At 37.9% G+C, this 17,483-nt stretch overlaps 1 protein-coding gene across 2 annotated transcripts in view; it reads right to left on the bottom strand.

Moving 5' to 3' along the window:
* The window catches only part of LOC107042158 (tyrosine-protein phosphatase 99A-like), a 351,194-nt gene that overhangs the window by 215,779 nt on the left and 117,932 nt on the right, over positions 1-17,483 (bottom strand). The window lies entirely within an intron of this gene.

Below are 17,483 nucleotides of genomic sequence, written 5' to 3'. Positions count from 1 at the left end.
GCGCCGGGCACTCTTACCGACTAAGCTACCGGGAACCGGGGAAATCCTCACTCCAAATTCAACTCAGCACGCCGCCTAACCACCTTTAGGCATTAAATAAATTCAAATAGAATTGAAATTTAGAGAGAAAAAATTCCGATTCGCCCAGCCGGGATCCGAACCCGGGTCTCCCAGTTACGCGCCGGGCACTCTTACCGACTAAGCTACCGGGAACCACGGAAATTCTCACTCCAAATTCAACTCAGCACGCCGCCTAACCACCTTTAGGCATCATTATATCACTATCATTATATTTTACTGAAAAGAATTCTTATTATTCCAAATAATTGATTTTTCAGTTTTATAACTATAACATTTTATTATTATTATTATCATTATTATTCTTATTATTACAGGTGTATATATACACTACTGTATATCGCCACCGTCCTTCTAACGGCAAATATTATTAAAAACTCAACTAAACAAACAAAAAAAAACAAAAAAAAAAGCAGGGGTTCGAGCCTTTTTGGCCAAAGCCATCTGGCCGTTACTTCATGTGTTATAACTCTTTTTCTTTCTTTCGTTTCTACCAATTCCATTCGTAGTAAGCTTCCGAATGGATCTGTAGTAATTCTATTAAAGAAAGATAAAAAAATGGAAACACCAAACCCGCTCAGATTAGATATCAACAATGTCGGTGGAAATGACTGCCTCCTGATGAAAAAACAGAACAAGCCAAACAGAGAAGCATTATTTCAATTTTCTTACAACAATTTTTTGAGCGTGTTGAATATCACTATTCAGGAAATCTCAAGACAAACATTCCAATGTTTAGAGAATCATGATTATCAACATGAATCGGTCGTTTTCCATGAACATCTCTTCGTAGAATGTCCTTCAGACCACAAGCTACAAGTATCTTTGAATGCTTTCCCCAAAGTTTTGAATGTACACGATGCAACATATTGTCTAGCAGGCATCGTCAATTTCCTAAATCCGGAGATTATTAACTCTCACGCAATAGGCCATTACAATGCATGTGTTCTCAAACAGGACGAATAGAGTAAAATAGACGATTTAAAACCTCAAGAAATTATACCAATGAACCCTACAGAAAGCATATGTCCCCATCTGTGTATTTTTATTAAATCAGACAACTCGTAAATCGATCGAGAATTTTACAAAATCAACTTCACGTACATGAAAGCCCACGGCCGTTGCCAGGGTCTATTGGCCGTTTGCCATGGGAGATTGCTATGGGTGTTGTCATAGCATTGCCTGCAGGGTTGCCATAAGGGATTGCCATGGCAGTTGCCATCCTATTGCCATAGGGGTTATCATAGGGTTACCATAGGGAATTGCCATAGGGTTGCCATGAGGGATTGCCATAGTGTTGCTATGGGGATTTCCATGAGGGATTGCCATAGTGTTGCTATGGGGATTTCCATGAGGGATTGCCATAGTGTTGCTATGGGGATTGCCATAGGGTTGCCATGGGGTTGCTATGGGGGTTACCATAGGGTTGCCATGAAGGATTGTCATAGGGTTGCTATGGGGGTCACCATAGCGTCGCCATGGCAACTCTATGGCTGGGGCTATCGGGATTTTTTTCTCTCGAAATTCTGATTCTATTTGAATTTTGTTTTAGGGGTTGCCATGGAGGATTGCCATAAGGTTTCTATGGGGGTTACCATGGGGTTGCCATGGCGACGCTATGGTGACCCCCATGGTAACCCTATGGCAATCCTCCATGGCAACCCCTAAAACAAAATTCAAATAGAATCAGAATTTCGAGAGAAAAAAATCCCGATAGCCCCAGCCATAGAGTTGCCATGGCGACGCTATGGTGACCCCCATGGTAACCCTATGGCAATCCTCCATGGCAACTCAATGATAACTTCCATGGCAACCCTATGATGACCCCCATGATAACCCTATGGTAACTCCCATAGCAACCCTATGCCAATCCTCCATGGCAACTCTATGGTAACGCCCTTAGCAACTCTACGACAATCCTCCATGGCAAGCCTATGGTAACCCCCATAGCAACATTATGGAAATCTCCCATGGCAACCCTATGGTGACCCCCATGACAACCCTATGGTAACCCCCATAGCAACCCTATGGCAATCCTCCATGGCAACCCTATAGTAACCCCCATAGCAACCCTATGGTAATCCCCCATGACAACTCTATGGGAATCCCACATGGTAAAGCCATAGCAAAGCCATGACATTGGCATGGCAAACGGCCAATAGACCATGGAACGGCCAAGGGACCGCTATGGCCATGCCATGGCATGGGCATGGGCTTTCATGTACATGAATTTGGTTGCAAGTAAGACTGTTATAAATCCTTGTATGACGAATAAATATGGTACTAACATAGATGTTTGTTCCTCAATTCGATGAAACCAGTCACACCTATATGGATCGGTTTGACGATTAATTATGAACAAATGGAGATTTCTATAATTTTGGAATAAATAAATGCAGCTACACATGAAGTTATAAATCTCAGAAAAATATAACATCTTTATATGACATGACATTTCAAGTAATTATGATGAAAATCCAATGGCCAAAGAAAGACACGGAAATTAACGTAATAGACTATTTTTCATAACATATTCCATCCCAAGCTCTACTAAACCAATCAAGCACAAATTTCACCTGAGTTGTGTAACTAAATAGTCTTGACCACGACCCGAAATTTTGAATCTTCACATAAACTTTCAATCGTATTATAGTATGCATGAGCAAGCTGACCACATAAAAATAGTAAAATGGTAATATCTCAAAAACTTTCAACGGAACGGTACTCATATTTTGATTTGGTGAGATAGCGACCATTATAACGAATATTTTGAAAAAAATAATTGAATTTAGCCGAGTGGTCTTTGAGATATTGAAGAACAAAGTTCCATATTCAAAGTTGAATATCTCCGGAACTACTTGTCCGATTTCGCCCATCCAAAATACCAAATTTTGTTATCATAAGACCTACAATCGTACGAAGTTTGAAGTTTCTATTTAAATTACTTTTCAAGTTATCGCGGCAATAAGCGATTTCATCAAAAAAATGAAATGATAATAAAACCCAATTTTCCATAGGGGGGAGATTAACTTCCCATGTAATAAGATAGGTATTATTGTGTCAAATATTTTGAGAAAAAAAATGAAATTGGCCCAGCCATTCCGGAGAAATTTGCAAAAAACGATTTTTGAGAAATCGCTATATCTCAGGAACTACTGAACCATCGAGCTGAAATTTTTGGTACCAACTATGAGCCAAAATTTTAACTTTTTTGTATCTACTGTTCTGGAGTTATTGACACAGTTCTGGAAATAGACACACACATACACACATACATACAGACAGTGTCTAAAAATTGCATTTCTCGACGTTTTATATCACCCTGAGTCATCTCCAAACAAAATTAGAAAATCTTGAAAAGTTGCAATTGCAAAACTTCCATTCGGAAGCAATAGATTCTAGATTCTCATAATTAAACGGAAACGGAAAATAAATAGAAATTTTCCTCTTTTCCCGCCATACATGCACGAAATTTTTATGCAACTTTGAACTAAAAAACCAAATATCATAAATTACTAACAAACAAAATTATATGTCAAAATATGTCGCTTTCTCTGAAAAAATCTATTGATTTTCTTTGAAACTCTATAAGAATTTTATGAGATTTTTATTCAAATTCTATTGAAAAATTTAATTTTTTGCACCAATTCTATTAAAAATTCTGCAATTTTCCTATGCATTTGTTAATAGATATTTATTCATAGAATAAAGCCGATGAAGTTCAATTTTTCTATATAACTTATTCTTTTGGAATTCTTCTTATGTGAATTTTTGGGAATTTTCCAAGTTTCATTCTGTGATTTTATTATAAGGAACAAATGAAATAAAAAAAATTTGAAAAAAATTTGATTGCATTTGATATGATAAAATGGAAGAAATCATGATATTAAATTCAAAAAATATAATAAAAAAGGTCTTTCTGCCTCATTTTTCCTAAAAACATGAGTATTTAGTAATTCTGACAGAGTAATCGATGAAGTTTCAGTTCTGACTACGAATTATTCAATCAAAGAACTCTTGAGTTGAATTAAAATGTAATCAAATAATCAAATAATTTCTCAGTCAAATCAACGCTCAATGAAATAATTAAATAATTTTTTGCATTGATTTACGATTGATGGAGTAATTCATCAATACAACTTGCGATTGATGAATTATTAAGTAATCAAGCACATTTACATTATGATTATCGATTGATCAAATATTCAAGAGTTTTGAGTCCTGATTGCCGATTTGTCTTGTAATCAAAAAATCAGTGGAGAGATTAATGGATTACAAATATAATCATCAATTTAAGCTGTAATCATTACCAAAGTAATGATTAATGCCGATCCCTGAGATAGATAGAAGTGATTTATAGTGAGGATCAGAGAAAATACAGGTATGTCTTCATTTTTTTTCAATTTATTAAGTGACTAAAGCAGTTGAATTTAAAATTTTTTTCATTGTGTCCATTTATTATGTTCACGATAGTGTTTTTAAAGATGGCTGAGCGTAAAATCAACAGAATTGCACGATGCGAGAGCCTCTCCACTAAGAGGATTGATGAGCTGAGTCTTGCAGTGAAATATCAGATTACCGGATTCAGAACTGCCAATCCTAAATACGGGAGAAGAGTTGTGGCTACTCTGGGTAATGAATGAGACGTATTTCTCCTCGCTCGTCTTTCTACTGCACTTGTGGAAGATCATGAGGATTACATGTATCACAAGACACTGATTGCAGAGGATCGTTTATCTAATACGTTTTCTTGAAGGTCCATATCATCCATGTGAATTTGTATACAAAGATTTTTGAATCATTTTTTGTGTGAATATTAATAATAAAGATATATGCAAATGGGAAAAAAGATTGAACGTATTCACCGTTTTAGTTATACCCCTGAACCTCATCACATTTGTTATGTCTAGTAGGGTATAAGCATGACACTTTCTGTTTACGTTGACCAAAAAGAAATAGAGAGAGAGAGAGAGAGAGAGAGAGAGAGAGAGAGAGAGAGAGAGAGNGAGAGAGAGAGAGAGAGAGAGAGAGAGAGAGAGAGAGAGAGGGCGAGCATGTGATGCTGACACCGTCAATTCAAAAAAATCTTGGTGTTAAAACATTCATTGTTTCTCTGATATCTTTTCAGTTGACCATCAGATTCGATACATCGTAGTCGATTTAGTTACCTTTCTGTTAAAATTATTACAATAAGTCTCCTTTGTTCATGTGGCATTTATGGATTTAAGAAGGGATAGAAGATCTTCAAGACTTCGGAAAAAGCGTGTGATTGAACAATGCGAGGCGGACTCAACAACTAAATTAGGGCAAATAATATTTTTTCTAAGTGAAACATTTTTATAACGGTAGGACATTTATATATTTTTCGGATTAGCGGAGCGAGATGCTTTTTTCAATCATTGTAAGTTTTTTTGTTCTGTTATTACCATTAATAGTACATTATGTCACCAGGCGAGAAAAAGTATAATCACATTCGCCAGATAATACTTTTTATCGTCATATGAAATACAATATTTTTTCGTCATTGGACCCGAAAACTGCGATCTAACCGAGCAAATCGCAGCTTTTTGTGCTCCAATGACGAAAATAACATTAAATTAACAATTAAAGAAAGTCTGTAAAAGCGAGTTGAATTATCGTGTATCAATGAGTACACGATAATTGAGTATGAGAGCATTTACAGGCTGTATTTCTAGCCAAAACGGATGGCTCAGGGGAAACGTTCAGGCGTTTCACGCGGCGGCCCCGGGATCGAAACCCACCTCCGTCGCGATTTTTTAACAGTGAAGCAAGGGGTTGGTGTGATGAAAACACCAGCCTTTTGACCCCTTGCTCACTATAATTTCATTGGTTCTATGCGCTAAATTATCGAGCATAAAATTAATGAATAAACAGCATTTTTAACGACGTATTGATATTCATTACGGTATAATAATACCGTGCATTTCACAGACAGTCTTCCCATCTCCACCACTCAGCTCCATCGGAGTCGTGCTACTCCGATCGGCGACGTGGTGGATTGGGATGACTGTAGGTGGGGGGCGCTCAAGTGGTTCTTATACTACTTGATGGATCGAAATTGATTAAATGAACCCCCTCCAGAGTAATTACCATTGAAAGAGCCACATATGTTTGACCGGAAGAAAATATTGTCTACCCCACATCCATGACAGCATTGTGTAAACTCAGTTCCTGGCTCTTATGAATGCTAATTCCATAACTCAAAGAAATCGGAAACTGGCGTCTTGTGATGTAAGTCTCATTCATTATCTCAAACTTTACACCCATACGCTCAATCTGACATTCCTGTCCAGATGATAGACGTATGATTATGGACTGGATCTGCTCCACTGCTTTGTCGATACATTGGAGACGGCAGTTACAACTCCTATCGTTCCATAAACCAGACCAATGGTAACATCAATGGTTCGTCTTATCATAACCTTTGCACCTATTTTAATGGTTATGATTTTTGTCAAGCCAGCAGGCGACTGATCATCTTCTTCCGCCTTGTCAAGGATTCTCTTAGCCGCTGATTTTAGTCTAGGATTACGACAGTCTATTGAGTCTTCAGCAATGAGTACTATTTCATCAGTGGGACGCTCTTCCAACGTGATAGTATTCAAGCACTCACATTGTTTCCGGGTTGCCAGTAAACACACAGCACCTGGAGGCAAATTTTTGATGTACGAAGAAAGCAGACGGACTCGTTTGGCGGTATTTGGATCTTATATCGAATTTCCGAGTTTCCAATAAATTAATGTCTTCAGCAGTGATTGCATCAACTCTCAATCGGGAAAGAAGATCTCCATAAGCTCGATCTTTCTGTTGCCGCATATTTATCGTCAACTCATCGTACTTGAATAGATCTACCCACATATTTATACTACGCACGGATCCGAATCGTTTTTCTGCCTCAACCGATGATAACTTTACATAAGGTGGATCTTGGCGCACAGGTGGAAGTTGTAACAAATCTCCAAAAAAGAGAATGTTTTTCTTACCAAACCAACTATCATTCCCTCCAAATGTGTCAAATATTTCCATGAGCCTCTGATTCATATACAAAAGAGTAGTATTGGACACCATTGATGTTTCATCAATTATGATGAGTTCAATTCCACGCATTTCATCACGCATGAGTTTCAACAAATTATCAGATAACTGCCTATATTTTGGAGTATTATCATGTTCTATAGGGAGTTGGAAATATCTGTGGATGGTTAATCCATTGATATTGAAAGCTGCGATATTTGTTGGAGCTGTGATTGCTGTTTTCCGATTAATTTCCTTTCTAATCCAAGTTCTTATCACTTAATTTAAGAAACTTTTCCCTGTACCACGTTCACCGCTGCCATAGAAACGCAATATTCCATCCTTGGAAGATGGTGCATGTTTCACTTTTTCAAAAATTCTTGTTTGGTCAACATTCATTTGCGCCATCATAGCATTCAAATCCATGTTTTTTACTACTTTTTCCTCCATATCATTGTGAACTCTTTCATACCCATCTTGCCTTCTTTCAGATCACAACCGACCTGGACCCCAGGAGATTGCGTCGCTTCACCTTCGGGTTCTTCGAGTTCATTATGGATCTGTTGGTGTGAGACTTAATTTCTACAGATTTTTCAGTACATTTATTTAATATAAAAAAATAGAGAACAACGAACTCAATCTTGGAAATATTGTCCATCGTTTTCTATGACCTTGCGCCATCTCCCAGATAACATTCGAATGCCGTCGCGAAAGAGACGTATAGGCTTCGAAGCAATAAGTCATCGACGAATTTACGCACATCGTGCAGCGTTTTAAACTGTCTATACACTGTGACGTATTTCGCACCCCTTGCGGGAAGATGCAAAAGTACGAAGCCCTCAGCGACCACCAAAAACCAACGGAGTTGAGCGCCAGAACGTTTTCTCATTCAAAACGTCCAAAAACAGTTTATCTAAAATACCGCAAAAGAACGATGGAACAGCTTCCGACAGCTCAGTATAACAACCGCGGAGGCGGCTGGGTCCAATACCACTGTTCCTTAAAAATGCCCTGAAATGACTGGGTTCACACAAAATAACGAATCCAAAATTTCGGGGAATTATCAATTTAATTCTCAGGCGACTTCAAAAATATTTACTAGACTAGTATAAAATAAATCAATAAAATCGAGTCAGTTAATGTCAGCCTTGAATCCCCTCTTCCATCTCCTCAGCTCAAGATCACAGCTAATATATAATTTATCGACTCGACACAAAACAAATCCCTGTCATTTATCTTAAACTGAAATTCTAGTCAAAAATCTAAACTCCTGTCCTATGATTTCAAAAGAATATAAAGAATCGTCAAATATTGAAAAGTCCGTCAAAATCGGAAAAAGGAATTCACACGATTTGTGAAGTCAAAGATTATTAGCGTCGGAAAATGAAATGACGAATTTCAACCGGCGCGAACTGGGATTGCCTCGAGAGACAATAACAAAGATCCCCGGTAACCTTCCACGGTCATCCGGCAACCGACAGAGAACACGGTTACGCTCGAGCGCCGAGAAGACGCTACAATCCCAACTCTCGCCGAGACCGAAATAATTAAATACTAAATCAATGAACACTATTAATGTGAAAATTTCAGAGGCACAATACGAAGCNCACTAAGGCGTGCTGCATGGACTGGAACACGTGATAGTCGGATGGAGCCAAGTCTTGTGAATATGCCGCGTGCGGGAAAACTTCCCATTCCAAGTTTAAGAGGGTCTTCTGAGTCGCGCGAGCAACGTGAGGTCGAGCATTGTCATTCAGTATGACTTGCCTGCTTCCTTGCCCAGTAAATGGCGTTTTCCGATCAAGTTCTTCACTCAGTTTGTTCAGTTGTCGGCTGTAGCGTTCCGCAGTCACCGTCTGACCTGTTTCCAGGAGTTCGTAATAAGGCACACCCTTCATGTCCCACCAGATACACAGGAGAATTTCCTTTAAGTGGATGTTTTGTTTCGGCGTCGATTTACTGGACTGTCCGGGATCCATCCACGACTTTTTACATTTGGGATTCTCGTAAAAAATATACTTTTCATCACCCGTTACAATTCTCCATAAGAAGTCCTTTTTTTGTTGCCGGGCATGCAGTGAAAGGTACGTGTTCATACGTTGACCTAGGTTGTGTTCGGTCAACACATGTGGGACCCACCTTCCAAGTTTTTGGATTTTTCCCATTTGACGCAAACGCTTAGAAATAGCTGTTCGGATGACTCCTAACTGAGCTGCAAGCTCTTGTTGCGTTTGCGTTGAGACTTCATCCAGTAGAGCTTGCAATTCCGCATCGGTAAACCTTCGAGGCTGTCCAGGACGCGGTTGGTCACTCAGATCGAAATCACCACTTCTAAAACATTTGTACCAATAATTACACGTTTCATAAGATACAATCGTTTCGTAAGATACGTCGGCACCAAGAACACTACACATTGATTCTCGTGCTTCAGAACAATTTTTTCCTTATTGGAATTCTTATAAAATGCAGTGCCGAATGTGCTGTTTATCAGTTGCCATCATAAACTCTGCTATTCTGAAAGGTTATATAACTTTTTATGTAAGTTAGACATTCTATGTTAACATAGACTTGTCGTTCCGTGTTCTGAAACCTTTTGTCCGATCCTATCAAAACCAGAAAAGACCGCGAATATATTTCTATTTTAAATATAAATTTAAGCTCGAAGAAAAAATCTGTAAAAATTAAGTCACACACCTAACATAATCTAATCCCTTTTGGAAAGTCTCCGTTTCATTATGATATTCACAGGCTTTGGCAAGAGATTCTTTCTCATTCTCAAAAGCCTCAGTATAACACGGAAAACCTTTTCGCAATTCATCTGTATCTCTCCAAGGTTTGAATAGTAATAGCAAAGTGAAGAAATACTTTTTCACGACTGGGGGCGGATATTCACCAATATCCGGACTCATACGAGCCAGTAAAGCGAAGAATATCAAGCGACTCTAGAGTCACGGATACTACTTATCGACGTGTGTGTCTCAAGCGAGACATCTAGGCTCCCGTCTTTGTGTTACGTGTACGTACGGAGTTAAGAAAGAGAAAGAGGTTCCGGACCTGGTGTATCTCTCTCTTATTAAACCCATACGGCGCCCCTCCCCCCATACATGCTGTCTAGGGAATATATATGTGCCGATCACAAACTCGCCAAGACATAACCTCACGTCATTAATTGTGTTCTGATTGTTTTTATATTGTATCCAACGCAATGGATGATTACCTGAAACAATTTCATCAAAGTGACAACTCAGATATCCCGGCTGATATCTTGACTTATGCTAAAAAAATCTCCGACGATTTTCTACCTGAAATTTCAGGCCCCAGATACGAAAAGTGTTATGCAGATTTTAACAAATGGAAAGACGACAATAAGATTCACAGTTCTGCCGAACCTGTTCTAGTTGCTTATTTTGGCTATTTGAAGGCCCGTAAAATGTGTCCTAACACTTTGTGGTCGAAGTTTTCGATGTTGAAAAAAGTATTAGAAAACAGGGAAAATGTTGATGTAAACAAATATCACCAATTACGTGCTGTGCTTAAAAAGTATGCAGATGGATACAAGCCAAAGAAAGCAAAAATGCTCCTGCCAGAGCACGTCAAAAAATTCCTAGAAGAAGCTCCAGATATTGATTATTTGGGAAAAAAAAGTAAGTATTACGAATAAATAAAAAACGAAATCATATTTATACAGGGGCAGGAGAGTTCAAAAGTATATCATTTGTCAGAGAATGCCTCTCATTATGTCAATAATGAATTACTCCAATGGCGAATCGGTGAAACGATTGTAATAGATTTCCTTACTGCACTGTTAGAAATTTTTTGAGAATTCAACCATAATTTCACTTGAATTTTCAAAGTTCCGAAGTTGAATTCAATTTAAGATCAAATCATGCATGGAATCTCATATTGCACTTGGAAACTCAAGGTAATTGGAATTTTCATGTGAGTTTATCACTGAAATTTCAATGACATTTTGAATTTTCAAACTCGATGCCAAAATTCAGGCTCGTTTTCCATTAAAATTTCAATAACATATTGAAATTTTAAGTTCGATGCCAAAATTAAAGCCCATTTGTCATTGAATTTTCAATTGGTTAAAAATTCACGGAAAATGTTACCTGAATTTCCAAAGTATTCGATAATTTTTATAGCCATAGTGACCTGAAAACTACAATTTCATTGAGAACCCTTTCATTTCACTTGAATTTTCAAATGAAAAATACATGGAAATTCCACATGAAAGAGTGATTGTTTAAAATTTCAAGTATTTCTTCTGAAAATTTCAAGTGTATTTTTTTCAACTGTTTTTGATTTTAATTATTTATTTTTCAGGTGATGCTTATCGTCGGAGTCTGTGGATTATGTCGTAAAGATGAACTTCACTCCCTTAAGATCCAACATGTGAAAGATAATCCTAATAGACAGGAATTAACATTCTCTTTATATGACACCAAAAATAAAACTGACCGAGAGTTTATGGTTGACGAAGAATTCTACCCATTGGTGAAAAAATACATGGCACTACGTCCACCAACTGGAACGGAAGATAATTTCTTCATTCGCTATCATGATGGAAAGTGCATCGATCAAAATATTGGTGAACATACTTTTGGTCAAGTTCCTCGATCAATTGCGTTGTACTTGAATTTGGAGGATCCATTTGATTATACAGGACATTCCTACCGTCATACTGGTGCCGGGATCCTTGCAGATTCTGGTGCCAGTATGTCATTGATCAAACGAGCCGGAGGCTGGAAGTCAGACACCGCAGCTCACGGTTACTGTGCAAATTCAAGAGTGACGAAAAAATTGATCAGTAAAGGACTGAGAGGAATGGTCAACTTCCAGAGTGCTTCTCAACTTCCACAGGTTCCAGCACCTTCACACTCAAACACTGCTCCTCAATTTTCACACCCTCTTGGGGCCTCCAATAATGTTGACAAAAATGCAAATTTGTCTCATTCTCCCTCTTCCAACTTCGTTCACCCACAAAGTGCATACCAACCTCTCCCGATATTACCACCAAATCATCAAAAACAACCACAAAGGACTGACTCATGTGACAAGAAAAGGAAAAGAATTGAAACCGTTACACGGGAAATGAAAAATGATGACAACAATAATAACGATGAAAACATCAATACTCTAAATACTCGATCTTCAAGAAATACTCCCCGGGAAGAACTGATGCATCGTGGGGAGACAATGAGGTATCAAGGACTCAACGACACCAATTCTGACTCCAACAATGACCTTAATCGACAGGAAACTCAGATAACTCATCCTGGGAATATCACTATTTACAATTATGGTACAATTAATATTAATTACTAAAAATAAGCACATTAAACATCTATGTATCGGAAAATAAAGAGCCTAAGTAACAGATTCAGGAGAATATCTCACTGTTAAATGGCCCCGGATTTGAACAGGGAATGGTGATTGAATCCGACTTGGTGACTTCTTTATTACCGACATAGATTGAATACCAAATCATCTTCATCGTTGAAAATGACAAAATTGAAGATATCTAAGTGTTTCCAACCTTGCAATGATATTGTTTTTGGAAAAATGACATTTTTGAGTGTCACTACTGAAAAAAAAATGCTACTCTACTATCATTCATCAAAGTTAGTTGGGTGTACACACCTGAAAATTATCGATTCGGTAAGCATTATCAATAGTTTTTTGATTTTACAAAATCCTCATAGAAATTTTGTCTATAAACCTTTTTTCGAGTCGCAGCTCTCATCCGATTTCAATATAATTGGAGTCGATTTGTTCGTTAGGACGCTTAAAATTCCATGACACAAGATGGCGCCCCACGTCGTAAAAAATTATGTGCGATCACCCCTACGGTGTGTTGTCGCTTCCATAACGGCAGGATATCAGCGCTCGCCTTCGGCTCGCGCTGCTAACACCCCGCCGTCTGGAAACTGACAACATATCCGTAGGGGTCACGCGAATAACTATTCCGGCTCAGTATTAATGTTGTGTCTCCAGTGATTGATCACGTAACCCCGATCGTCTTTTCGAAAATAAAAACGGTTTCAACGTGTAGTATTCAATCCCTTCAGTTTTCGGTTTTGTACGAATGATATCATACCACTTACAAAAGTCGTACAGACATAACGATTCGAGTTTTTTGGGACGATTAGGATAATAATCATCAATAAATAAGGGGCAAAAGATATCTGTCGATTTCTTATCTAATTTCTTTATTGCGTCGTAATTCTTGACTTTTTGGTTTCGAACCAATCTCACATCTAAGCATTTAATGGTGGTGTTCGCATCAGTTTCATGTAATGAAATTCCCAATAGCGTATCAGCAGCTTCAAGAGTTCCGAGTTCACGATGTTGAAGGACCCGCATTCCTACAATTTTTCTCTCACTGTTTTTGTAGATGTCGCTTCTTCAATAACAGTAGACGTTTTTGATATTTCATATTTTGTGGAGTACTTCGTACATTACTGAGTTAAAAGCGATGAGCTTTCTCCGATGAACTGAATATCCATATTACTTTCCCATGCAACGAGAATTGCCGGATTGTAATCATTAGTGAAAACTCTTTCTTTACTTCGAGGAAAGTCATAGAATCTTGATTTCGTTTTCAATTTCTTTCGACCAGCGATCGAAATTGCAGGATCACGCAATATGAATTTATGAGTTTCGGGGCGTGGAAAACCAAATCGATATTTTTTTGTCATTTTTCCAGATTTCTTTTTTTTTATCGTAAGCATCAACTGTTATGGTTATGCTTTTGATGCGTTGTAACACGGCGGTATCATGTTGGAGAAATTATTTTATCAGGTGTAGTGGAAGTAACGTACTTCATAATGAAATCGGCTACTTCATCATTGGAATTGATGCCGACGATTGGTGCCCCTTCAACCCATATCAATAAATGGAAGTGTTGGATTCCAGGCCCTTGGTACTCTCTACGCCAAAAATAGTGTATAATTTTTGCAATAGGATGGTCATCTGATAGAAGGAAATCAAGCAAAGCATGAAATTTCATGTCAAGATATCTAGATACAGAAACAGGATTTGCTGCAATCACTTCACCATCAGGTAATTTGTGCAAATGCGGAGCATTAATTCTGCGCAGATCTAAAACCATATCTTTCCAATTGCACTCTGCAGGACTGACCGTAAGAAACCATGTCGCCGGTCCGTAATGTCTAGCCATGCATTTCAAATTGTTCCGTGGTTTGCGCCAGTATTATACGAAACTACGAAGACGTTCGAAAATCGTGTTTGTGACATCCGTCGAAAAATGCTTTATAATCCATTTTTCCTAAATAATTTTCTCTATGGAACAACCATTATTTCATAATTTTTATGAACGCATATCTATAAAGAGAGTCAAATGCGAAGATCCCAAAGGTTCCTTGTAGGAATAGAGAAGGTGGAATAATAGACTGGAAAGGGTAACCCAATCAAATGTAGAGACAGCACCCATAAAAATTATCCATGTAGAATTAAATCACGAATGAATGAATTAATATTTTCTTGTTTTAAAATTGTGGAAACTATCAATTTAACAAATTAGAAAGGCATGAGATGTCTGTGCATTTCATTACCGGTCGGCAATAGAAAAATCAATAACACCTCGAAAAATGTATGAGAATGTGAATGGGGTGAAACCTGCGTTTTGGGGCTAACCCGGAACCTCACCGTTTAAGAGGTTTCGCGGGTGACTAAGCTGGACAGTGACCATATAGCGGAAGTGTGATGCTATGACTCAATTAGGGGAAAAACGCCTAAAAATAACCACAAGTTATGATACGACTTTTATTAGGGGAAGCAGATGATTGACTATTCCCTTCACAAAATTAGGAAAAACTACGCAAGTCCAAACGGAAAATGAGGAGGCCTAATGTCACCTAATCACCAATCAACGAGCTCCATGAAGGGATAGGAGAAACATCACCACCAATCCCCGAATAATATTCAAAGAAATCCAATAATTAGGCGGATACCTGCAGAAGACAATGGTAAAAACAGGGNAACATCACCACCAATCCCCGAATAATATTCAAAGAAATCCAATAATTAGGCGGACACCTGCAGAAGACAATGGTAAAAACAGGGAGAAGCTTCTAGAACCTTCCACCCCTGATGAGACACTTTCGATTCAATATAAAAAGGGAGCCGCGACGCGGAACAAGTCAGTTCCACTAGACGTTCCAGTACTTCATCAACCCTTCAGTTGGCTACTTTCATCGATTCTACAAGTGCGATAGTCACAAGTTTAGAATTAGTAGAGACGCTCGCTCTCTGAGTTAGATAAATTCATTCAGTCCTAAAGTGGGGACCCAAATAATTTTGAAGTAACAATCAAATGTAGAGTTTTTCGTAACTTTACTTATTTAAAATATTCTACAACTTTTTGTCAATGAATGAAATCTTTCATGATTCTTTGATAATTTATATTACCAACTGAAAATATCGGAACTCAATTAACATCTTGGAATTCAAATAATTATTATTCATTCATTCAAAGTAATTAAAACGAAATTATTGTAAACGAATAACTTTAGAATTAGGAAACGACAAACCTGTACAACGAGAAGAAGGTCACGTAAGTTGTACGACCATCATTATAATTGTAAACTCACCAAAATTTCAGAATATAATTGTTCAGATTTAAAATTCTTGTTCAAACTAACGCCTTGTGTTGCCAGCCTTTCCCATTGATAATACTGGGGAATAATTAACTTCAATTCAAGGGGACCTTATTATTCAACTCTCTAGTGATTTCTTTTCTAACATTTGCCAATTCAAATTTATTTCAAAAGTTTTCATACTTTTCATGTCATTTTCACATGACAACCAATGTTATAGTCGAGATTTCATCCTTCCCGACATAACAGTGTTCATATTCCCTTCCGCGCCCCGTTTTGTATTGGTTGCAAGTAACTTCAGCGGTATACTTCTGCCGTGGGTTTGTCACATGTAACGTATAATAAATACCACTGTTGATTTCACTTATACTAGTATTATTCAACAGATGAAATAAATACTGTTGGTTTAATCGGAAACGTAGTATTTTCGAGCAGAGCCGCATTTTAATATATTCCTGATCCATATGTGTATTGCGTTCTTCACCTTGTCCATTTTCGTCATATGGTTATAAATCGGGAAAACACAACAAATTCACGTGTTTTAAGTTATAATTCAGTGGTATATCTCGTACTTTTTTCATTTGATATAAATTACATGCGGCATTAACTCGTTTATGATACCGCATGTAATTTATAGAAGTGCTCCTTCTCGATTTTTATTCCCTTTTCGGTCATTTATCGATTGCTTTTCATCGTTAGTTACATCAAGTAACAATTTTTCTTCCCTAGTTTCTTCGTTCACATCTTCGTGATTGACTGTCGCAATGTTATCTTGATCATCTGTATCGTTTCCACCTGATTCTGCACGATATTCAACATCGTCCTTCGATAAACAGTTCATCAGATTTTGAGCTGATTCTGGCAATTCAATATTAGCATACAGTGGTTTATTATATTGTAACCATTTCAAGGCTAACAAGACCTCCATATTTACCAATTTCTGCCAAATAATACTTGCCTTGGTAGGAATTCCTCGAATTAAAATATTCAACTCATGATCTTTATTAATAGGTTCAGTTGTTGAAGCTATTTTACTGAGGGTTTATTCCATTGGCAATGGCAAGTGAAACGTTTGGCCTTTCAGTTTCTGGATTCGCATAGTATGTGGTACGTTCCTTTTTTGGACCATTCTCGCTCTCTGCACAACTTGAAATACCTTCGCTCTTTGGATAAGTAATTTCTCATAGTCATTCAAATTTCTTATCGCCTCAGCAACGTCGCCTACGGCCTGATTATTTAAACTGCAAGTTGGTGGTAACTGATTTTTCCGGAATTTTTCCAAGATATCGTCACATATGTAATCACTAAAATAGAAGACATCTTTTTCAACAAAGGCTGACAGATTTGTCCAATGCACACATGGAATATCATTTCGTAGGTTCTCAATAGATCTAACGACGCTTCTGGGGTTCAGTTTCTGGCACGAAATGCAGGGATATTCGGCCATACCCCGCTTGGCTATGGCTATAATAGTTATTTTCATCACAAGGTCCACAAAGTATTTTCTGACGAATGTGATTATAGGTCTCGCCTCCGGCTCGGCCTACAAAGCCACATTCGTCAGAAAATACAATTGGACCGTGTGATGAATGCAATTTTTCGTCAGAAGGCCCGTAAACCGCGATCTAGCCGAGCGAAGCGAGGTTAGAATGATGGTTTACCGGGCCTTCTCACGAAAAGGCATTTTTATGCTTGGCCTGTATCATATCTTCATCCAAATTATCAATTCCTGTTACGGAAGAGTGG

The sequence above is a fragment of the Diachasma alloeum genome, unplaced genomic scaffold (genome assembly GCF_001412515.2).
Source record: "Diachasma alloeum isolate Michigan unplaced genomic scaffold, Dall2.0 Dall_scaffold_00427, whole genome shotgun sequence".
NCBI lineage: Eukaryota > Metazoa > Arthropoda > Insecta > Hymenoptera > Braconidae > Diachasma > Diachasma alloeum.
Note: the sequence above shows the minus strand (reverse complement) of the source record. Positions and strands in the feature narration are given on the sequence as shown.